The following is a 26,261-nucleotide window of genomic DNA, read 5'->3' as shown; positions in this document are numbered from 1 at the left end:
TTTCCTGGACCTGTTATCCAGATTAGGTTACACCTCTACTTTTTTATTTTTTATAGTACATATTCATGGAAGTGATCATTTGGTGAATATACTATTTGTTGAAACTTGACTCACTCCTTATCATTGTATCTAATGATGCAATTATTTTACCTTTATTTTAAAGTGGTCCCATTAATAATATATTATTACAATAAAGGCATGCTACATATGAGTGAAATGTGGTGCTAAAAATTTAGGAAAGAAGAAAAAAGCTAAAAGATTTGGAGAGATTAACAAGTGTTTACTGGGTCCAAAGTCTGGATGGTATGATTGTTATATAAAATGCAAGCTAATTAGCCACTTGATAATATTGGTATTAATCATTCCACCAGATGAATATTTTTATTGATAGCATGAAATATCTCACAAATTATTAAAAATAATCATCACTAAATAAACTTTTATTAAATGCCTGCTATATATTAGGCAATGTGATAAACTTATGGGAGGACAAGTACAAGAATCACCCTATGTTTAGGTCTTTGGACTGATTGACTAGGGAGTCCATTGACCCATTTATTTGATTATTTCCTTGGTTATTATTCAATATACACCATTCTGCTCAAGCATGGATAGGTTGTGATCTGCATTATTTTAAGCAACATGCACAGAAATAAGATCCCAGGCCCATTGGATTATTGGAGTGGGCAGTAAGGAACCACTGAAAGTTTTTTCAGTTAGGGAATGGCATGGTCAAATTCATGTATTTGTGAGATTATTTTGGAAGTTGTGGGAAGGATGGATGAGGGAGTTGGGAGAGAGAATTTTGAATTGTGAAAGGACATTTTTGAACTGTGACTTTTGGGGGTCAGAGGTGTCCAAAGCTATTTGGGATTGAGGGGGGGACCATTTGATCTTAAGAGAACAGTCCTGAAGCTTTTACCAAGATTATCCTCAAAGGAACATCACAGTCCCTCAACCATACAGTATCTCTTTTAAACTTATGTTTAAATAGCTATATTTAAATGATAAAGTAATAGCCTTTCACCTCTAGGTTGCCAATTGGATTCAAACCCTAGTCTTCTGGGAAATGAGTTTGGTAGTCTAAGGCAGGCCTAGTAGACAAAAGTCCTTATCTCAAAACTCCAAGCATAATTCACACAACAAGGCGTGATTGGAAGTTTGTACTTAGGAAAAGAAAAGAAATGAGTTGGAGTTAAAAGTAAATTACTTAAGTCGTCAAATCAATACAATTCAAATTAGAACTATCAAAATTTCAGGACATTTCTGTCCAAACTCCAAAATTATTATTTAGCGCCATGTTTTCTAGCTATATTCCAAAGGGGAAAAATGCCATTTAAAGCAGATACCCTACCAGAAATGAGGTCAAATTTGCAAAGGAGCAAAAGCTTGAGAGCCTTAATAAATTAGAAATATCCTTCCAGAGTTTCCTTATCTACCTCAGAAGAATGTATACAGTTTGGGACTGAACTTTGTTCCCTTTTCCCCAATATGCTATTAGCATTGACCATGAATTTTAGCTCAGAAATATCTGGAGATGTCAAAACATGTTAGAGAAATATTTTATATTCACTTATTCAACAAATATTTATGGAAGCTTACTATGTTTCAGCTGCTTTGTAAGGTACTTTTCATAAACAAATTTAATAATTTTGCCACAAAATCTTTTCAAAAGTAAACACAATACAGCAAAGAATAGGAAGTAACTAGGTCTTCACCTGTATTCTATTTGAGTCAATAAGAAATATTACGTAAATATGTATAGATACCAACTCCTCAACCTACCACTAAAAAATGAATGTGAGGAATTTTCTAACAGTCTTCCACTGAAGTTAGACATTCATATCTATGGGCCTTACCTTGCCCTCCACGCCAGCCCCCCACAACACATTCCATTTCTAATCTAAGCATTTGGCTCACAACAAAATGGATGACAGTTTCATTACAGAATGGCATCACTTGTCAAACTTTGAATTACTGATCATAAAAATATCTGTTATGCTTTGAACGATTGTTGGAGCACTTTTTTTTATCAGCATGACTGTTTAGTGCAACATACATAAGGGGAGAAGGGATGGGGGAGGAGGCATGGGGAGGAAGAAATCAAACCTGGCTGAAGAGCCCTGGGTTTGCAATATCCTACCCACACAAACAAGCTTCTATCACAGTTATAGACAGCAGAAATAAAAGGGAGCTTTTTGGCTCACAGCTATAAAAAAAAATTATCATAGTGATGAAGTTCCTCAGCCATCAACAGAGCTGTGATAACGCTGTTTGATGATGATTTTCCCATGAATGTTAAACAGCCGCCACTGCGGAGGGGAAGGAGCTTATCTGCACCTAATACTGATCTCTAATTCCTGCCCTTCTTGAACCATCCATTTTCTAACAGCATTAACTGGCAAATTTACATCCCATCTTAATGCTGCTAAAGAGGACAGGAGATGAAGAGTAAATGACAGCAGTGTAATGAGGATGGCTTTTTTCTCCTTTCTCTTTAATGGCTGAAGATTTACACAATTGTCTGTAAGCTTATAGAGAGAGAGCTTACCTGAACCTTTCCCAGCATGGATTCAACTTACAGGAGCTTTTGTTAACTAAATACACATAAATATTTTTAAGGAGGTTTAATAATGTGACTTCAAAAGAAAGCTAAAAGATGAGAAAAGAGAAAAAATAAGTATTTTTGCAGTAGGTAGATTTAAAAAAGTAAATGCATTAAATACCCAAACAGTTTTTAGGGAGCCTAATGATCTTTTATTAAAAAGGTCTGGGAAAATAATGTCCCACCATATGATAGGACTATATGAAATATTTCGGATTTCAAGAAATAAGGGACTCTTCAAAGAAAGGACTGTTTTTCACATGAGATTTCCTCTGATCATGTACCATCAATCAAAAACCATACTACCTGATCAGTAACTTGTAAAGAGATAGCAGGTAATTTCAATGGTAAATCTTAATGCAGGAAGTTACAGTACCATGTGGCGAATTCCATTTGTGAATTTAGTACAAAAGGTAACACAGTGATGGACTGATCATTAAATATCTTAAGTTGGAAACCATGGAGTTAGCTTTAATTCTTCCTTTTCCTTTGAGTCCCATTTCCATTTAAAAAACAAATCCCATCATTTTTTCTTTCAAAATGCCTCAGATTTGTTCATTATTCTCTCTACTGTCACAACTACTACCCTGCATCAGATTCACAATTTAGAACTAGAATATTGCAATATGCTCAAAATTAGCATTCATGCCTCAGTCTCTTGTGTACTGACACTAAATTAATATTTCTAAGATATTGCTTTTGTCATGTTATTTTCCCCATTCTGAAACCTTCAATGGCTCCCCATTGCTTAGAGTTGTGGTTCTCTCTCTCTCTCTCTCTCTCTCTCTCTCTCTCTCTCTCTCTCTCTCTCTCTCTCTCTCTTTTCTTTTCCCTCCCCCTTTTTCTTTCCTTCTCTTTCTCTACCTCCTACTAATGGCAGACTAATTCCCTTGAGATGAAACTTCATTGAACCCTTTCACAAATATATTCACCTAATGATTATTTAAATGTCTATTATTTTCAAGGTTTATTTTTAAAAACTTCCTATTTTGAAACAATTTAACCTACCAACATTAAACGAACTTTGTCAGTAACAATGATATAATTGTTAATTATCAATAAGCATTGTAAATTGAGAACCCTATTTGAACATGATAACTCATTTATTCATTAAATAGTTTGTATTTCTATAGCACTGGAAGGTTTACAAATCATTTTCCTCCTAAAACTTCAATGTGGTAAGCTTGTAAGATGCTTCACAGCATGATCATTTTAAATCCGATTTTTTCAATTAATGATATTTTCTATTTTAAAATTCAAAAATTTCATTTTTAAGTTTGTTGAGTTTCGTTTGTGAACACCTTCACAGTTCTCCCAGAACATGCATCTCCCTTAAAAGTATGGTAACATAAAGATACTGGGCATCAAAATCATAATATATAAATTCAAATTAGCAGGCAGCAAATCACAACCTTTGCAGTCCCTATTGTCTCATCTGTAAAATGGAGATGATATTAGCTACCTCTCAGGATTATGACACTCAAATATTCTCACGTATATAAAGTGTTTTACACATTTTAAATCATAATATAAATGATAGCTATGGTCTTTATCATATTTTTATTTCTTCTATATTTAGGGTGTGGTATTTGAAGTAGGAATATATTATATATATATAAAATATATCATATTTTGATTATTGGTCTTTCTCTGTTCCCTGTCTGCACTGGAGAGAGGTAAAGACTTCTATCAATCTTTGGTTGGGGAAATAGATTAATAGCAAGTGAAACAGAAGCTTTCCAACAAGAGCGTCAAGTGATCATGAACATGGCTCCCTGTTTCTTTACCTCTTTGCATTTGATGTTTTGTACTTTTTGAGACCTTATAGATGATGCTGCAGTAATTTCAATAGAAATTCTGTAGAAATAAAACTCAGTTATGTTGAAGATCTTCTCATCTCTTATTTGTTATCAAAGCCAACATAATATTTTCTCCTTTTCTTTCTCCTCCATCATCATCATCATGGCTAGCATTTATATAGCACCTTTTTGTGCCAGGCACTATACCAAGCACTTAACAATTATTATCTCATTTGATCTTCAAAAACCCAGGAAAGTAGATGCTATTATTATCTTCATTATACAGTCAAGGAAACTGAGGTTAGGTGTCTTGCCCAGGATTAATAATTTCTCAAGCAATTATTAAATGTCTAAAGCTGAATTTGACCTTAAGTCTTCCTGACTCAAACCAGTACTCTAATGCACCACCTAGCTGTCATATATATATATATATACATGTATACACACACACACACACACATATGTGCAACAACAAGATTTATAAGCTTTCTTGTGGAAAAACAGTATCCTTTAGGCACAGAAATCATAACAGTCAAATTAAACAAAAAGCATTTCTTTATTAAGCTTCTACTATATATCAGGCATTGTGCTGAGTATTAGAGATATAAAGACAAAGGCAAGCCTTCCTACAAAAAATATACAAATTCCCAAATTGACGGAGTAAGATGTAGAAATTCCAAATGCTGCAATCTCAGCATATCCAATTGAATAAGCTACAAAAGAACTCCTAAAGGGATGAGGCAGGAGAGACAATCTCTGGTGAAGACAGATTTATGGTTGAATGTTATAAAACATTTTAAAAGTTATATGACACAAAGTATTCTCAATGATTTAGGAAGAGAAATTTGGGAACTTCCAAGAGCCGAGATGGCAAGGAAGCAGTGAAGTGCTGTAACCCTCCTATATTCATCTTTGGGAAACTATAAAATAGCATTATAAAACTGGCCCTGGAATGACAGAACCAGCTAGAGGAGAGGATGAAATAGTCTTTTAGCCCAAGAAATTTGGAGGATCAGCAGAAGGATTTCTCATTTAGGTAAGTGTTGGGAGAAGAGCTTAGTCCAAAGCGGGAAGTTCCCCAGCAAGCCCCACCTCAGGAAATCATCAGGAGATCTTAGACTAAAGGGTGGTGGAGTGGGTAAATGCTAACATCAGGACCTCCCACATGCCTTTGGCAATACTAGGGGAGCCAGGGGCTCCTGCTGTTGGAATCCCCATGTGCCCTAGGGTGGGCCCTCAACAAGCATCTCTCATAACATTTGCCCCTGAAAGTCCTGAGCAATCAGTGTCTGCCAGAGGCCAAATTGCCAAGTGCTTCCATGTCCCCTGGGGAAACACAAAAACATCTCACCTGGTCTCTGCACAAGTTAGACACTACCACTTGGACCCCACATCAGTACCAGGTAAACCACCTGTGCCAGCCACTCTTCACCTGCCCCCTCAGCCAGCACCAGACGTGAGGGTTCACCGTGGGCCTCTGGGGAACATCAGTGCAGCACCAGGTAAATAGCCAAGATCTGTAGCCATTGGCACAAGAAGCCTGAAACAGCATTCCCTCTACTCAGGAATCAGAGCTCAAGTTCAATAATTGAGGAAGGAAGTGCCCTATAAGATTTCATTTATGAGACAACTATCATCCCAATACTAAACCAGAATAAAGCAGAGGAAAAGAAATAATCTCACTAATGATTATTGATGCAAATTTTAAAAATAAAATCCTAGCAAAAAGACAAAAAGTACTTGCATCAGAAAACATGGGATCAAAACTTATCTTTAATGATTTGTATGTACATTTGTGATAATAAGACATTCATTTAATCTTTCTTCTCCTCAGTTACTTCACTTTAAAATGAGGGAGGTTGGACTCTGGGATTCCATCCAGTTTTAGAATTCAATTCTCTGATCTGTATATCCCCCAAAATCATTCATTATGATCAACTTTAAATAAATCCAAAAAAAGATTGGAAAATAATTCAATATTAGTAAACAATATAATCATTTTTTAAAAATACAAAACTTCAAGCCACATATAATAGATACCCCCCAAAAATGTCTTGGACAAAATACAATTAGTCATTTAAGTATTAAGCACCTACTATGTTCCAAACACTGTGTTAAGTACACAAGTACAAAGAATGAAACATTCTTTGCTTGCAAAGGACTTACATTTGAATGAGGGAAATAAGTGCATAAATACAAAATTGAGTAAATAAAACACATGTGAATGGATGCAATCATTCTGGAGAGCAATTTGGAACTATGCCCAAAGAGCTATCAAACCGTGCATACCCTTTGACCCAGCAGTGTTTCTATTGGGCTTATATCTCAAAGAGATCTTAAAAAAGGGAAAGGGACCCACATGTACAAAAATGTTTGTGGCAGCCCTTTTTGTAGTAGCAAGAAACTGAAAACTGAGTGAATGTCCACCAATTGGAGAATGGTTGAATAAGTTATGGTATATGAATGTTAGGGAATATTATTGTTCTGTAAGAAATGACCAGCAGGATGGATGCAGAGAGGCTTGGAGAGACTTACATGAACTGATGCTGAGTGAAATGAGCAGAACCAGGAGATCATTATACATGGCAACAATACTATACAATGATCAATTCTGATGGACGTGGCTCTCTTCAACAATGAAATGATTCAGACCACTTACAATGGTCTTGTATTGAAGAGAAACCATCTGCACCCAAAGAGAGGACCGTGGGAACTGAGTGTGGATCACAAAATTTTCCCTTTTTTTGTTGTTTGCTTGCATTTTATTTTCTTTCTCATTTTTCCAGCTTGACTTGATTTTTCTTGTGCAGCAAGAGAATCATATAATATTTATGCATATATTGGATTTAACATATATTTCTACCATGTTTAACATATATTGGACTACTTGTCATCTAGGGGAGGGCGTGGAGGAAAGGGGAAAATTGGAACACAAGGTTTTACAAGGGCAAAATGGATAGTTCTTGTGAAGAGCTATCCATGCATATGTTTTGAAAAATAAAAAAGCCTTAACAAAATAAATGAATGATTGAATAAAATACATGCAAAATACTTAAATACAATATAGTGTGGAAGAAAAGGCATTAATATTTGGGAAGTTTGGGAAGTTTTCATGAATCGGAATAGCGGATTCTTAAAGAAAGAGAGACTCTGTGGTGAAGATGAAGAGAGTGAATATCCTAGCCCACAGGCACGGGGATATTAAATGGGGTTTTGTATGAGCTCAGCTTGACTGGATCACAAATGTGGCTGGAGTAGTAATAATCTAAAGAAATTGGAAAGATGTGTTAGGATTAAGCTGTGAAGAGTTTTAAAAGCCACTTGGAGTTCACTGGGTAAGAGAGTGACTGGTCAGATCCATGCTTAAAGAAAATTACTCTGACAGCAATGAGTGGGATAGACTGAAATGGAGAGAGACTTGAGGCAAGGAGGTTCTTGCAATATGTTAATTGAGAGATACTGAGGACTAAAATTAAGGTGGTGGCTATGTTAATGGAAAGGGAGGATGGAATGTGAGAGATATTGCAGAGGTGGAAATGGCAAGATGTAGCAACTTGGTTGGATGAGAAAAGAATAATGCTGGGTTTATGAATGTATGAGACTTGAAAGATGGTAGATTTTTTTGACAAAAATAGGAAAATGTGGAGAAGGGGAAGGTGTGGGGGGAGAAATGTGATGAGCTTAGTTTGGGACATACTGAGCTTGATTTGTTTCTAGGACATGCAATTTGAGATATCTAATAGGCAATTAGTGATGAAGAACAGAAGATTGAGGATGAGATCGGGTGATAGATAGATAGATGAATATGTCATATACACAGAGATGACAGTTTAATCCAGAAAGGCTAATGAGTTGCTAAGATAGAGAATAGAAGGAGAATATAATACTTAATGGGAATAATTAGTAGAGGATCAAATGAAATAATATTTGAAAAATATTTAACACAATTCCTGCACATAATGGCCACTATAAATGCTTATTCCCATTTTACAAGTGGGGAAAATCCATGGTTAGGTATTGTAATATGAATGATAAGCCAGTAAAAGAAATGAAAAAAATAATTAGATAAAAGAGACTAGTGTTATGAAAACTCAAATAATTAAGAAAATGTAGGAAGAACAAAGAAGGTACATTTTGATAGGATATCTAAAATCCAAAGGTAGAATTACTTAAAATGGAGAAATGATAGCTTTTACAATAAATAAAAAAAGAAAGCAAGGATTCTTATCTCTTCTGAATTTGAATAATTTAAGAATTGCTAGCGTTAGCCTTGTTAAGAAATGTTAAAAATAAGAAAGTCAAGAGAATGAAATCAAGGGCATAACATCAGTGAAGAGGAAACAAAATTGTCCGTACTAAATGACATGACAATTTACTTAGAAAACCTCAGAGAATCAACAAAGACACTGAGACAATAGTTTCATTAAAGTAGCAGGATACAAAATAAATCTTCAAACCATAGCAATATTGTTCTACATATAATAGACATGAACAATAGATTAAATATAATAAAACAAAGATTTTAGTTTCAGATCTGTTAAGGTCATATTATCTCATATTATCTCAGTTAACAATATGTTAAGGTTGGAGCTGAAATTTCCAGAATATCTTTTAACTCTAATATTTAAAATTCCATGAATCCAAAATGTGACTTTTCTTGCTACTCTAGGCTTTGGCTTAATGTTTAATGCCTCTTTGACCTCTATCCAACAATTTTATTGGATTTCCTGATTTGTTTTTCTTTTTTTTTTAGTCCAATTAATAATGAAAAAAATTAAAATAAAATCATCCTACTGAAAAATCAACAAAAGAGAGATTTTGCATTTCATTGTTATTTTTGAAAACTGCTGAAAAAAGGGTTTAAATATGATCAGCATCAGTATTTCAAATGAATTTATGTGAAAAATATTTAAGAAAAACACTAATACTATATCACTGGAGTTTAGCTGATTTTCTGGTGAAAACAATTTTACTAGTTTATATAGTTTTTAGAAGAAAAAATTCTACACCTTCACCACAGGGGAATATATTCCCTTACTAGACAGACTGGATTTTAACTCAGAAGAATGAAAAACCTATTTTAATCAATTGAATAGGCCTAAAGATATCTTATTATCCAATCTTTTGTAAGGTAGAAACATGAAAACCTGACTCACTATACTTACTGGCAGAAATGTTTCTTTCATTTATTTTTTTCTAATCTTCCTAAAATATTGGTGTGAATTAAACCCACAGTAGAGGAAACCAGTGAACATCTTCCATAATAAATGCAGTTATGAAAATAAAAGGGGAGTTATTATTGCTTCCATCTGCAAAACCAGATGTTTTCTTGATGATGTGGGAATAGCAGCACATTTCTGACCCACAAACCAAAGCCTGGCTAATGTGTTTAAATTGTCCTCTTTTCTGCTCAAAAATTTAAATGCAAACAAGTCAGACCTAAGCATCAATAAACTTCTCAGAGGGCATGTGAAATAATCTCCATCAAACTCAACAGCCTTAACTCTAACTATTGCCAACTTGTTACATTTTTTTCAGCCATTTAAAAGCAGGTAAGAGAGTTTGGATAATGTTGTGCAATTTTTCATTGTTATAATAAAATCATGGCATCACAGAGATAGAAGGGACCTTAAGAGGCCATCTTGTCTAACTTGTATCTGAACAAGATATCCCTTCTACAACATACTGGGCACATAGATATTTAGCTTTTGTGTGAAAATCTCTGCCAAGAAAGGAACCACTGACTCCCATGGCATTCCATTCCATTAGGGATAGTTATAATTGCTAAGAAAGAGTTTTCTTCTATCATCAAGTCTAAATTTGTTTCTCTGCATCTCCTATTCACTGCTCCTAGTTCTCTAGGGGCAAGCACAAAAGATCTAATTGCCTTAGCAATCAATAAATATTTAGTAGGCACCTACTGTGTTCCAGGCTAAGTGCTGCAGATACAAAAGAAGTAAAAAAAAAAAAGAAAAAGAAAACATTCCTTGGTCTCAAAAGCCCTACTACTTCAGCTTTACTCACTTGAAATCTCTTTGGTTTTTCTTCTCTAAATATTCTGCTACTTGTGAATACCCTTTATAAAATGTAGTGTGCCAAAATGAACAAAATGCTCTATAGGAGGGAGTCACCCTTTCATGCCCCTAGTCTTAGATATTATATTTCTCTTAACATTACATCAAATGATGTTCATTTTTTAACTGCCATATCACAATATTGACTCCTTTTTAACTTTCATTCTTTTAAAAACCTCAGATTTTATTTAGAGATAAACTGGTCTAACCTACCCCATCTACCATATGTGTCAAAGTGTAAGACTTGTAGTTAGACTTTTCAAATTTCATGCTTTTGGGATTGGCCTGATATACCAATCTGTTGAAAGCTTTTGGGATTTTGACTCTGTCATCTAAAGTGTTAATGAATCCTCCTAGTTTTCTTTGTTATTTGTAAATTTGGCAAATATGTTGTTTATATCTTTATCCAAGTCATTGATAAAAACATTAAACAACTTAGGGCCAAACAAAGATCTCTGGGACCCTTCCAAGGTGATATCAAATCATTAATGGCTTTGGGTCCAGTCATTAAACTATAACACTATTATTGTAGAATTCATATCTATCTTGTCCACATGTATAGATTACAATATTCTGACATGTTTTGCTGAAATCAAGATAAACTATATTTGAAGTATTCCCTTGTTCTACCAGTCAAAAAAAGAAATGAGTTTAATGTGGCATGACTTATTCTTTATGCAGGATATTAATGTTCTTGAAATAACAAATCAATCTTGCTAAAAGTAAGATATCCTTACAACTTTTATCTTTCAATGTCTTAAATAGCATTTTTATTCTTTATCTTTGAGTCCAGACTTTCAACAGCAGACAAGAATAATGAAACTAAAATATTCCATGACAAGTTACAGTATTTGTCATTTGTTTAGGTCTAAATAATGAGTCATGTGTCATCTTCACATTACAATCTATGCTTGGTTCTATTTCTAGAGCACTTTTGTCCAATCCGCAATCAGAAATTGTTTCTTATTCTAGTGATGTCTCCATAGGAAATCATAAGACTATAATATTGAGAGCTAAAATATGCCTTAGAGATCATTTAGAACACTTCCCTCATTTTATATATAAAGAAATTTAATCACAAAGATGTGAAGTGTTTCTAAGATCACATAGGTAATTTAGTAATGAAACCAACATTCAAATCCATCTCTTCAGATTACAATTTACCTCCTACAACATGCCGTGTAGCAGAATGCTAAACTTTTGCTTCACATTCCAACTTCTAGATTTTTAATACTTCTAATTCTTCAAAAATTAACTTTTAGAAACAACATAGGGTAAGAGTCTTTATCTGAAATAGCATAATACAGTTCTTGTGTCAGCTTGATGACCAAGGATGTTAGAAAAATTTTCTGCACAACAAAGATCCCATGTTTGCCTCTGATGACAGTCAAACATATATTTCAATTTATTCTATTGCTCAAAGATAAATTTTATCAAACTTTTAGTCCTGTCTTCTTTCTAAATCTGTATTATCAAAATAAAGTTTGCTCTCATAAAAATTTAAAAAATGCCCAATATTCATTTAACTCTAAGAAAATCCAACATTCAGAATTTGCTTAAAGTTACAGATCAAATGAAAGAGTCATTAAATGAAAGAGCCTTATTGTATTAAGGCTGACTGATATGACCAGTACTATATTTCTTAAAAACACAATGTAAAGTGGATAATGCAAGTATTATTGTCTCCATTTTACTGATGAGGAAAATAAGTCTTAAAGAGGCTAAGAGATTTGTCCATTATTATATGGCTATTATTAATATTAGCCATTATTATATGGCTAATCAGTTAATGGCAAGATCTTTTGATTCAAAATCCGGTGTTCTTCCCATTAATTATACATCTTAAGGAATTTTGTCATACCCTGATGCATTGTTGGTGGCATTGTGAATGGATCTAGTCATTCTGGAGAGCAATTTGGAACTATACTCAAAAAGTTATCAAACTGTGCATACCCTTTGATTCAGCAGTGTTACTACTGGCTTATATCCCAAAGAGATACTAAAGAAGGGAAAGGGACCTGTATGTGCCAAAATGTTTGTGGCAGCCCTGTTTGTAGTGGCTAGAAGCTGGAAAATGAAAGGATGTCCATCAATTGGAGAGTGGTCGTGCAAACTGTGGTATATGAATGTTATGGAATATTATTGTTCTGTAAGAAATGACCAGCAGGATGATTTCAGAAAGGCCTGGAGAGACTTACATGAACTGATGCTGAGTGAAATGAGCAGGACCAAGAGATCATTATACATTTCAACAACAATACTATATGATGATCAATTCTGATGGACGTGGCCTTCTTCAACAACGAAAGGATCCAAATCAGTTCCAATTGATTTGTAATAAACAGAACCAGCTACATCTAGAGAAAGAACACTGGGAAATGAGTGTGGACCACACATAACATTTCACTCTTTCTGTTAATGTTTGCTTGCATTTTTGTTTTTTCTTCTTAGGTTATTTTTACCCTCTTTCTAAAAACAATTTTTACAAGATAATTATATGTGTGTGTGTATGTGTGTGTGTGTGTGTGTGTGTGTGTATTGAGTTTAACATATACTTAACATATTTAACATGTATTGGTCTACCTGCTATCTAGGGGTGGGGATGGGGGGAAGAAGGGGAAACGTTGAAACAGAAGGTTTTTCAAGGATCAATGCTGAAAAATTACCCATGCATATGCTTTGTATATAAAAAGCTATAACAAAAAATAAATTAAAAAATAAAAAAGGACACTTATCAGAGAAAAAAAGAAAAAGAAAGAAATTTAGTCATAATAAAAAAAGATTGTCAAAAATTGACAAATATTATTTGACAACATCTTATAAAAGTTCCTAAGTTATAAAAAGAAAATGGTTAAAAGTACAATTTAGGTGTTTAGACTTTGCAGTTCAAAATGGAAATCTTTTATTATTATATCCAGGATTTTTCAGCACAACTATTCTGTAAATGTTTAAAGCATTAACTATTGGTTACTTATTTATAATAGAAGGCATCTCATGGCATCTCATAGGTTCAACTGATCGTATTATTTTAAGTTTTTCCTTATTGGATGGATCCAGGAATGGATCATCAAATGGAAGAAATAGATCACAACACCAAACATGAAGCAAAGAGGAAACTACCAGGAAGGAATCAGTTCAAAAAGTCACAATTTAGGTTACTTAAGTTTTGTTGGTCATGAATTAACCCTCAAGGATGGAAGACTAGAATAAAAAAGAATAACTATTTTTGAGCAGCTGCCAAATGATTTTCCATTTTGACCAAATAGTACACAAAATCAAAAGGGAGAATACTGAGATTTGCATCCAACAGGTGCCTTTTCAAGGTGCCTTTCAAGGACAGAATAAAATTCTCTTGAAGGAACAACTGAAGATCAGTAAGTGACAGTGAACAAGCCATTTTATTAAGTGCTTAATATGTGCCAGGCAATTTGTTAAGCTTTGGGGAACGAAAGAAAAGCAAAAAGCTATTCCTGCGCTCTAAGAGCTCATAATTTAATGGAGAAGACAACATGAAAATAACTATGTACAAACAAAATGTATAAAGGATAAATTGGGAATTGTCAACAGAGGAAAGGCACTGGTGTTAAAGGGACCTGGGATAACCTCATCAATCTGCATTGCCATAGTTCTCACAGATCTTTGTATCAGTTGAGGATTCAGGTTGTAAATATAGAAATGTTCATTGCTTTTATCATATTTATAAACCAATAAAGTACATCATATTATCAATAAAGCACATTTTTAAGGTTTATAGTCAAAATAACATTTGCAAACATGTTAGGTTATTTGCAACTAGGTGGCCCAGTGAATAAAGTACAGGATTTGGAATTTGCTTTATCTCTGTGAAGCAAGCAAGTTCTTAACCTCTGTTTGCCTTAGTTTTCCCATGCACAAAATGGGGATAATAATAGAAACAAGATTGTTGTGAAGATAAAATAAAATAATATTTGTAAAGTACTTAGCACAACTCTTGGCACCAAGCAGATGCTATCTAAATATTAGCTTTTCTTATTATTAAATTGACAGATGTGGAATTTTTCCAAAAGATGGAATAAACAATAGGTTTTATTATGAAGACTTGCAAGCCAGGGAAGGCAGAGGGACTTAAGCCCTGATAAAGGAAGAAATAAAATTTCTAAATGTTTTTGGCACAATGGAAGCAATGTCTTATGAAAAATTCATCTGGCAGAGTGGAAGACAAAATGTATAGATAAGATGATAGAAGAGACACTGGATCAGGCAGCTGTAACAAGGATACTAAATAGAGTATGGCTGTAGAAATGGAAAAGAAAGGACATATTGAAGAACATAGTAAGGATGTTTACATAGAACATCACAGGTATGGGGTAAGGGGAAGAAAAAGAAGTAGAGTTCTTAGAGGCTGAACAGAGGACTCTCCTTCCCCCACCCCCGATAGTTGGTTCCTCTTCAGAGATATGCTGGAAAATCATACGTTCCAATTTCTGGGATTCAATCCCTTCAATTCACTTGGTAATTTATGAACCATCTTTCAACATGGCCAAGTTTCTATATCTTCTCTGAATAATTAGTCAAAGGTTTTCTAATGCTTAATAATTTAAGAGTGCTTTTTTTCACCTAAAAATGGGACAGAGAGTTTTCATCTACCATTGGGAGGGAGAAATTATTTACTTGCTTTTTTTTTAATCTTCTGACCATAGTTAATTGAATGCTAATCATCATTAACATAGGTTTTAATTGTCCTTTCTCTTTAAGTACCAATTTATATATTCCAATTTACTAATGGGTTAGTTTCTGCATATGTCTTTTTTTTAAAAGCCTTTTATTTTCAAAATAATGCATAAATATCCAAATTTTTCTCTCTCCCTTCCTCCCACTCCCTCCCTAGACAGCAAGCAATCCAATATAGGTTAAATATGCGCAATTCTTCTAAACATATTTCTACATTTATAATGCTACACAAGAAAAATCAGATCAAAAGGGAGAAAATGAGAAAGAAAGAAAAAACAAGCAAACAATAACAAAAAAGGGTGAAAATGCTATGTTGTGATCTACCCTCAGTTCCCACAGTCCTCTCTCTGGGTGGGGATGGCTCTTTTCATCATAAGATCATTAGAACTGGCTTGAATCATCTTATTGTTGAAAAGAGCCACGTTCATCACAGTTGATCATCACATAATCTTGTACTTGCCATACATAATGATCTCCTGGTCCTGCTCATTTCACTTAGCATCAGTTCATGTAAGTCTCTCCAAGTCTTTCTGAAATCACCCTGCTGGTCATTTCTTACAGAACAATAATATTCCATAACATTCATATACCACAATTTATTCAGCCATTCTCCAACTGATAAGCATCCACTCAGTTTCCAGTTCCTTGCCACCACTAAAAGTCCTGACACAAACATTTTTGCACAAGTGGGTCTTTTTCCCTTTTTTATGATCTCTTCAGGATACAGACCCTTAGAGAAACTTCTGCATATGTCTTAATGTAAGGATGTACACCTATTGCCACATGTAAATGGACATTTTGCCTTACCAATTCCTTTGCTTACAATTTGTGTTATTTTTGTTGCCTCTATAGATGGAGATGAAGCCACATTCTACTTCTTCTACAGCTGCTACAGCTAATGTGAAGTTGACAAATCAACTTTTATAGTCCTTGGAGACACAGATGAGCTTTCAAGAGGCTCAAAGACTACTAATGTTTATGTCATACTTCTCGGTTCTCACATCTTCTCCCCAAGAGACCCAAGCTTTGAGGCTTTAGAAAATGTGCTGGTTTCTATATTTTCACAAGCAAAAAAAAATCAAAGTGGGTATATTAATTCAATGAGTATTGTAATATTTCTGTGCTTGATTTTTTTCCCCTAAGACTCTCAAGTTTTTCCACTACTAGAACCTAAGTATGTTTTCTTACATTGAGGCTGAAGGGTATCGTTCCCAGGAAGAGGATCTTGCTTCCCTTATTATTCAAATTTATGTTTTATATCAGGGAAAACAAATACCATTATTTCATATGATTATAACTTCAAATAGTATGAATTTTTATATTCTATTGGATGGCAAGAATTAGTTGACTTTCATGAGAATGTTATAATATTAATTTCAATGTAAGTTAAAAAACCCACAAATTTTTTAAATAGTGTAATATTGTCTAAAGTAAATTTTTAAGTATTACTGAAAAATTGAAAAATATTACTGAGGTATAAAGATCTTGAAGATGTGAATCTGAATTGAACTCACTATCACATTTAAACATTTAAAATACATTTTTCTTGATATCTAGAAGATATATAGGTTGATAAGAAGTATATAAAAATTTAGGATATTCTCAAAAATGTATAAAAGCTGACTTTTAATATTTAGGATTCTTTTTAAAGAAAAACTTTCTATTCAGGTTATCATTGTATTAAAATCATGTTATTGTCTTTTTCTCCCAACTGTATCAAGACAATTTATAATAAATAGGATTTAACTTCCCAAACTCACTTGCTTAGGGGGAAAAAAGGTTCTTCTATGAAATACGAATACACCAAAGAACTGATGATGACTTGGTAAATTATTCACCTAGTTGTGACTTTTTACATATGTTGTAGGGAGTTGCCTGTGTATTAGAGGTGGAATTTGAATTTATTTCCACCTGATCACAAACCCAACACTCCATCCAGTGCACTATGATGTCTCTCGAAGAGGAACAAAATATAGCTAAAGTTTTCACCATACTAAATGTATCTAGATTCACAACTAACATTCTTTTAACAACATTAGAATGCTGTCATCAGAAAAAATCAAATGATTTGTTTTAGTGAAAATCTAATAACTATAAGACAATATCAAATTTTCATTTTTGATTTATAAAGGGAAAAAGTAGATGTGTTAATTACTTTGAAACTTAAATTTACTTTATACCAACCTAACTTCTGTATATTCTCTGCCTAACTATTAAAAACTTGTGATGAATCATGCTAAGATGGAGCAGTTCTTGCTTCTGGGTTCTTACCATTACTGCAAATCCATAAATTGCCCATAACTACAGCTTTGAAGGTTGTTAGCTCCTGAAATTTCTATTAGAAACCTGCACTTAATCTTTGATCCTGACATTTTTAGGCTTCCTATTTAATTAGATATTAAATACACTTTTAAAAATCCATATAAAGTAGGAGCTTCCATAGCCAGTTGTCAACTGTTACTACAGTCATATATGTACTTGTGTGCTTCTGATATTTCAGGATCCAGGCTCTGCAACTTCATGTTTCTTTTCTGAGAACTTTTCTTAATGAATTGATCAGGGTACTTCGCTTAGTCTGGATCTCAGTTACTGAAATTTTGACTGACATCAAGCATGAAAATCACATTACCCTGGTTGTAAAAAATCTTCACTGGCTACCTGTAAAGTACAGGATTATGTATAAAGTCCTAGTTATTAACTTACAAGTCCTTAAATTGACTTGGTTTTGAATACCTCAGAGACATTCTGGAACCATACATTCCTAGTCGTTTTCTTTGGTCTCAGTCAATTGGATTAGTTCTTTTTGGCTGAAGACATTGAGCCACGGGGCATTTTTAATGTTTGCTCTCTTCTTATGGAATGTATTAACCATGGAGGTCAGGCTGACTAACTTCTCTGTCAAGCTTTCCCTCTAAATTTAAGAGCCACCTTTTCCACATTGCTGATTAGGAAACACGGATTATAAATTGATACATTATTGTATCATTTCTGAATAATTTTTCTTGTGTTCATATGATGTTTTTATGAATGTACTCTAAGACATGCTACAATTAAATTTATATTATTCTACTTAATATCCTGTTTTTCCACTAACCTGAATTAAAACAATGGTCAAAATAAGTATGCTAATTAAATGTTTTGTCTAACATTTTACCTTTCATTACTGAGAGCTGTTGTAAGAACATAGATATATGTACATGTGTGAGCACTTAGGTTATTAATTATGTTATTCTTATAATGTCATTGGATTATTATTGCTAATCAGTCAATATTTGTTGAGTACCTACAAAGTATAAGGTACTATGCTAGTTACTTGTAGAATATCAAATTTTATATTCCCTGTTCTCCAGAAATTTATGTTATAATAAGATATAATCAAGTTAAATAGTAATAAGAATGTAAATAACAATTCAAGTAATGAATATTGGACATTTCCAATTCAAGTTGGATGAGAAGGACTGCTATAAATATAGAAGAAAAAGAAAGAAAGAGAAAAAGAAAGGCAGGCAAAAATAGCATTTATAAAAACAGAAATTTGGGGGAAAGTCCAAGAAATATTTAGGCATTAGCAAGAAAACCTATTTAACCAAAGCAAAAGCTTTTGGAAAGTAAATAAATAGATAATAGGATAAGTAAATATTTGTTGATTATGTAACAGGTATTATTATTTACATTTTTCTAAATCTCAAACATTTTTTTGAAGAAAAATTTTTGTTTTTCTTGAAACACTGGGCTTAAAGGCAAGGAATCGCCACGAACTACACAGAGAAAATTGTGGCAGTATTAACTAATTTAAAGATCTGCTGACTACAGTTCTGAGATCTGAAGCTTAATCTGTCGATTAGCAGCTTCTCTGCTAAATGTTCACTTCAATATTCCATGATCTTATTGGCCCCATAGATATTTCTATGCTTCTTAAAATATATTATTTTATTCAAATCTCAGCTCCAATATTCCCGCTACTATTGCTTCCCCCAAGTTCTCCAGGAACCTAAATTAATATTGTCCTTCTTTTGTAACATTTTGTGCAGATTTATATACATGTTGTCTTTCCTAATACAATACAATATCTTGAGAGAAGAGACTGTTTAGTTGAAGCTTTTATAATGCTAGTTCCTAGCATAATGTCTAGCACGTTGCAGACACCTGAAAAATGTTTATTGATTGACTAGTTTTGCAATCAATCAACTAAATTATAACACTGTGATAGTGGGGAAAATTTCTTAACATTTTAAACTTAATTTTCATGTATGCAAAGTAGGAACAATAACATCTCTATCACCTATTTTCACACAGCCACTGTGAGAAAAGTACTTTGTAAAAACCTAAGATCATTCATGTGGGCACCTATTATTATCCTATTGTCCCAATAAATACTTTGTTAGATGTATTTTGGGAGTTGGGGAGGAGGTAAGGAAAGTGAAGTGGTAAAAGAAAGGTGGTGAAGGATGGGGGTTAGATTAGAAATACAGTGAAACACTGATAAGTATGAATAATGAATCCCTTGAAATAATCTCATTATTTAAATTCACACTGCATTTTTTGATTGGGCTGGAATCAGTGTCCATACTTTACATAATTATAACTTCGAATAGTGCAAATCTGAATTCATATGACCTCTTCAAGGAATATAGTATTCTCACTAATAGAGACTAAGTTAATTTTGCCCCCCAAGGAACCTAAAGCATAGTTAGGGAGATAAACCCACACATATGAAATGACTAAATAATAATTTGAATAAATGAATTTTAAAAACATTCACTTGATCTTATTCTCTCATACTGTCATTCTATACTTCTCCTCTCTTTCATGGCTAAAACTAATAGAAAAAACTGTCATGACACTAATTGCTTCTATTTTCTCTTTTTTTTATTCTGTTCTCAATTCTAATCAACACTAAAAAGAAATTATTTTCAAAGTTAGCAATGATCTCTGAATTGCCTAATCCAATGGCATTTTCTCAATCAACAACATTTCTTGACAGCTATACAATATTTGACACTAATGGCTATCCCTTCTCCCTAAACACTCTTTCCTTTTAATTTCTTGATTCTCTTCTTACCTGCCAGGTTGGAGCTTCTTAATCTGCTGTGCTGAATCATTATCACATTTTCCCTTAATTATGGGTAAAAACTAATGGACGGCCCTTTTATCCCTATGATGTACCCAGTTTATACAGATGACCCCCATGATCTATAAATCCAGACCTAGTTTCTTCTGAGTTTCAATCCTGCATTACCAGCCACCAATTTGACATTTTTTCAGTGGATGTACCATGGACATCTCAAAGTCAACATTTCTCATGCAAAATTCATTATTTCTCCCTACCCTATTTACCTATTTTCAAACTTCCTTATTTTTGGTAAGAATACCACGATCCTTCTAGTCAACCATGTTTATCTCAGCATTATCTTCAATCATTCACTCCCACTAACCAGTTGCCAAGCCATATCAATTTTGCCTGTCCAACGTCTCTGATTCTATGGTCATTATCCTAATTCAAGTCCTCAAACCTTTCATTCAGAGCATTGCAATATGTTCTCGATAATATAAACTCATAAAATCATAGATTTAGAACTGAAGAAATAAAGGTCATCAAATCCAACTTCATCATTTTACAGATGATGAAAGCTCTTATAAGCTTTCTGCTTATAATTTTCATTTCATATACTCCCATTTTAATAATAAACTACCATATTTGCTGTTCCTCATCAACAACATCTCATCTTCCATCTTGAAGTCTATTACATGTTATGTTTCTGGAATACACTCCCTCTTCAAAGAACCTAAAGCCCTTCAAAGATTATTTCAAATGCCACTTTTTATATGAGGCCTTTCCTGATCCCTCCATTTCCTAGTGCTGCCTCAAATTACTTTGTATTTATCTTGTCCATATTTTTACATTTACTTATATCTTTCTATCTATCTATCTATCTATCTATCTATCTATCTACCTACGTACCTATCTATCTATATGATTTTTCTCCCCATTGAATGTATCTCAAGGAAAAAGTACTTTAGAAAAGGGACTGTTCTGTTTTATCTTCTATATATAATGCTTCATACTTTGAAAGCTCTACTTGTAGCTTGATTGCTTGATTGTTTGACCTGACTTAATGAGAGAATTTTCAATATGTGTCAGGAAGATCAAAGTTAAAGGTCTACTTACTAGATAGATAATTCTTAGTAATTTGTCCTTTCTTCCTTTTTCATCTTCATAATAAAGAATACAATAGGACTTACCTCCTGGAGAGGTTTGAGGGTCAAATGAGATAATATATGTAAAGGTTTGGTGAATCTTAAGGTGCTATTAAACATAATATTTTTAATTTAAACATTATTTTATTTTTTCTATTTAAAATTATCTTATTAGTTCCATGTAAAGATACTTTTCAACATGCATTTTTATAAGATTTTTGAATTCCAAATTTTTCTCCCTCTTTCCCTTCCTTCCCCTCTTCCCAAGAGTAAGCAATCTGATATGTTTTATATATATATATATGTATGTATATACACACACACACATATATATATATATATATGTATACACACACACACACACACACACACACACACACACACATATATATATATATATATAGTTGGAATCCTTACTAACTACTAACTAATTAGAGTTGATCTAATCTTACAAGAAGATGTTTTGGGCAGAACCTGAAACAAGGTACTAAGTAGAACTAATTAATACAAGGCTTGTGTTCACACCTTTACTCATTGGAGTTCAATGAGTTCATACCTCCCTTGAAGCTCTTTGGGCCAGAGAGCACTATGGGAGAAAACCCATAATCCCTCTCTCTGGAAGGAGCATAAATAGGCCAATGGGCCAGTCGAAGGAGTTCTTCAGAGCAAGAAGCTACAAGTTGAGATTTTCACCGGAATGGCATGAAGAGTTGGAGCTGGCTGGAGGCTGAAGAAAGCAGAGGCAGAGGCTGAAGGACCAGACCTTTGGATTTGGTGACATTTGGAGAGAGCTCTTGGAACCAAGCAGAGAGATAGGCCTCTAAGCTAACCGGGCTATATTGGAGATAATAAAAGATCTGAACTTTTATCACCTGGCTGCGTTTTGAGAAGAAAAAAAGCTCACCACAATATATGATCACTTTAAACATATTTTCACATTCATCATGTTGTAAAAAAAGTATCAAAACAAAAATAAAATGAAAATAGTATGCTTCAATCTGCATTCAGTTTCCATAGTTCTTTCTCTGAATGTAGATAGTTTTCCATCATGAATCTTTTGGAATTGTCTTGGACCATTATATTGTTGAGAAGAGCTACATCTATCATAGCTGATCTTCATGCAATATTGTTGTTAACTATGTACAATATTCTCCTGGTTTTGGTCATTTCACTCAGTGTATGTATGTGTGTGTGTGTGTATATATATATATATATATATATATATATATATGTCTTTATATAGAAGTATATATGTCTTCCCAGATTTTTTTTTTCTGAAATCTGTCTGCTCATCATTTCTTATAATATAGTAGCATTCCATTGCATTCATGAGCCACAACTTCTTCAGTCTTACCTGTTGTGTCCTGCTTTCTAGAGCCCCCAAGTTGGGGTGACAAAATGTGCCATTGCTTTCTAGAGCCCCCACACCGGGGCAATTAAAATATACTTTCCTAGTGGAGAAGTGATGAGGGGAGACTCCCGAGGATGGTAGAAAAATGGAGTCCATTTATTTCAGGGATCTTCCCCTTTATATAATGTAAGAAAAACAACACTGCAGGTGGGACCACATAAACAACTTGCTATTGTATGTAGTTTGCCACCTGCTATCACTCTGCTTCAATCACAACAGAATGTCACCACCCCATGATGGGAGTCCTTAAGGGAGATGGGGAGATGAACCAGACATTGTCAGCAGATTCCCTCTGGGCTGAAAGGTCTTATACCTCACCCAGAGTTCCCTCATTGTCTCTGACCCTCTACATCTCACCCTTTCTTTTGTTTTAATTGAAGCTGGTATCTACAGTGGTTGAATCCATTACAATGGGAGGAATCACACAGGCAAGTTGTAATATCATACAAGCAAATAGTAACATTATAAACAATATGAATAAACAAAATACTAACAAAGATTTCCACGAGTCTCAGAAGGAAGTATAAAAAATAACTATCAATTCACAAGCACACATACACCTCCTTCAGCAGCCAAGAAATAGTCCAAAAGCAATCTATTGTCCATCACTTCAGTTTCAGGGAATCCAATGATTCCTGCAGGTTTTGAAGTCCTGCATCAATCTTATTGAGAATTATTTTTGATGTTCATGAGTACACAAAGGTCTAACTGCCAGGTTCCTTCAGTGGTGAGCACAGTCAGCAATGGAATCACCTGATGTTTCTTGGGTCCTCTCCCTTTCCATCTCTCTCTGATAGACAAGGTAAATAAGGCTCATTGGCATCCATTGGGTTCCTTCTCCATCTGTAGAGATACAAGCAAACTCTTTCTTCCAAGCAGTCAACCCATCTGGTCCCCTCCATTCATCACTTTCTGGATTTTTCCACATCACCTGGCGATTATCTAAAGAATAGCGGGGCTGCTCGCACTGGATACTGCCCTTCTGGTGGGTTATGAAAGCTGTCTGCCAGAGCCAATGCATCTCCATCAAAAATCAAAACATTTTTAATACATATGGTTAAATTTAGAAGTTCTCTAGGGTTACCTGTGGCTCCCCCTCTCTTTTATTCTTGCAGGAATATCTTGATTCTGGAATCTATTGTTGGGAATCAAAATCTGGATAACTATCACCAAATTGCATTTCAGGAGTATGTATCAGTAGGCTTGATGCTACTACTCCTGAGTGATAGATCACACATTGCCTACCTATATTAGTGACTGGGATATTAGCTACATATTCCCCAGTTTCCCAAATTAGTGTATGGATAGATACTGTTTTGTAAGTACTCTCAGGAGATGAAATAGTTAATCTGACTGTGTGTGGAGGCAGGGGATCTATAGGCCAGACAGGGACAGATTTCACTTCTCCAGGGGATATCTCAGTACTCCCAGCTGCATACAACTCTATTCTTCCCAATTGTAATCCCTTTCTCCCATCAGGTTGCTTTTTTGCTGACTGATCATATTGGAGTACAGAACTTTTAAAGACTCTCTGGGTGTAACAGTGGCTGCCATCATGCCCCAAGTGTTTTTTTGCCTGGGGCCTTGGAGCCAAGCCCCACTTCCCATTTCCCTGAGTCATTCTACATTGTGATGCCCCGTGGAAGACCTTATTGCATTTTAGACACGGGGTTTGGTGTCTTGTTCTCCCACCCTGTTCTTTCATTTTATCTTTTTGCCAACTCAACTTCAGATGCTCTACTTTACCACATTGAAAGCACTGATGAGTCTCTCTAGAATTCCCTTGCCAAAAAGAACCCCATCTTCCCAGGTTCAGATGTTGAAAAGCCTGCATTTGTGCCCACTGTGGCACAGAGTCTTAGGATCTCATCTAAAGGAGCATCCTTATGTAGTCCTAGTATAACTCTTCTACAATCCTCATTAGCATTTTCTTTAGCAAGTTGTCTTAACATAATTTCTGTTGCTTCATTTTTACCAGTGGTTCTTGTGACAACTGTTTGTAGATGTCCCACGAAATCAGGAAAGGGTTCATTTGGACCTTGGGCTATTTTCATGAAGGCTTTCTCTCTATCTTGTTTTCCCGGGAGGGTGCCCCATGCTTTGATAGTCACAGAAGCAATTTGCTCACACACTGCTAAAGGGTAATTAATCTGTGTTAAAGTGTCTACATAAGAATCCACACCTGCTAGTTGGTCAAATGTGACTGGAATATTAACTCCAGGTTGCCTATTTTGTTGGGCTTGAATTCTACAGAGTTTGCTATACTCAGAAAGTCACAAGTTTTGTCCAGGTTCTAAGCATGTTTTTGCTATAGATCTCCAGTCATTAGGTGTTAACATTTCATAAGCCAAATTCTCTAATACCATCTTAACATAAGATGATATAGACCCATAAAGAGTGCAATTCTTTTTAAAATCTTTGATAGTTTCCAGATTAAAAGGAGTGTGTCTTCTGACTTGATATGAAGAGTCAAATTCTTCAATCACAGGGTATGCTTTTATTCTCAAACCAGATGTATTCTGACCTTCCTCCTTTGCTTTAACTAATTCCTCTTGTAATGGGGACATAGTGGGTGGGCAAAACTGCTTCATGGGTGGTGCTGATGGTGTCACTGCTCCACCCACTCCTCCTCCTCCCTCTGCCCACAAAGGCAAAGTTGAGTGAGGAGGGTCAGGAGATGGGGAATGCCCTAGGGGCACTTGCTCCAGTGCAGGAGGAAGTGAAACCCAGCTGTGAAGATGAGAAGCACCATATTCTTTAGGCTTTTTAGCTGGGTACTTGAGGTACTTAACTTCCAGCTGCACCGTCAGTACCACCCCCTTCAGGCTTTTTCTCCTCACACTTCCTTGCCTGGCCATTCACATTAAACTCTTTCCTTATTTTAAAACTTGTAGGATTCTTCAGGAATTGAGTCAGGACCCACAGCTTTGTAATATTCAATTAGTTGCTCTCCCACTATTTTCCACATCTCTGGCTCTAATCTTTCTTCCTTAGAGAGCCAAGGATATGTGCCCTCTAATATATTTAAGAGCCCAGTGATCTGTCTCTGAGTTACCAACAAACCTTGCTTCTTTATTAACCTAATTACTCATGCTTCATAATTCCCTTGGTGTGGGGGAGGCTCTTTTCTTAGCATCTGCCCATTTTGGCTGAAAAACAAAAGTGACTAGACTATCCTTTACAGATTTTTTCCACTTGCCTATTTTTATACTTACTCTATTCTGGGTCATGGGAACTTCTCCATTGAACTCAGACCTGATGTCGAGGTGCTGATGTGTGTAGGACCTCAGCTAGAGCCCCAAGTTTGGGCACCAAATGTTGTGTCCTGCTTTCTAGAGCCCCCACACCGGGGTGATTAAGATATACCTTCCTAGTGGAGAAGTGATGAGGTGGGACTCCCAAGGATGGTGGAAAAATGGAGTGTGTTTATTTCAGGGACCTTCCACTTTATATAACGAAACAAA

This window comes from Antechinus flavipes, chromosome 2 (assembly GCF_016432865.1).
Source record: "Antechinus flavipes isolate AdamAnt ecotype Samford, QLD, Australia chromosome 2, AdamAnt_v2, whole genome shotgun sequence".
NCBI classification, from domain to species: Eukaryota; Metazoa; Chordata; class Mammalia; order Dasyuromorphia; family Dasyuridae; genus Antechinus; species Antechinus flavipes.
The sequence above is the reverse complement of the archived record's forward strand: the minus strand, read 5'-3'. Positions refer to the sequence as shown.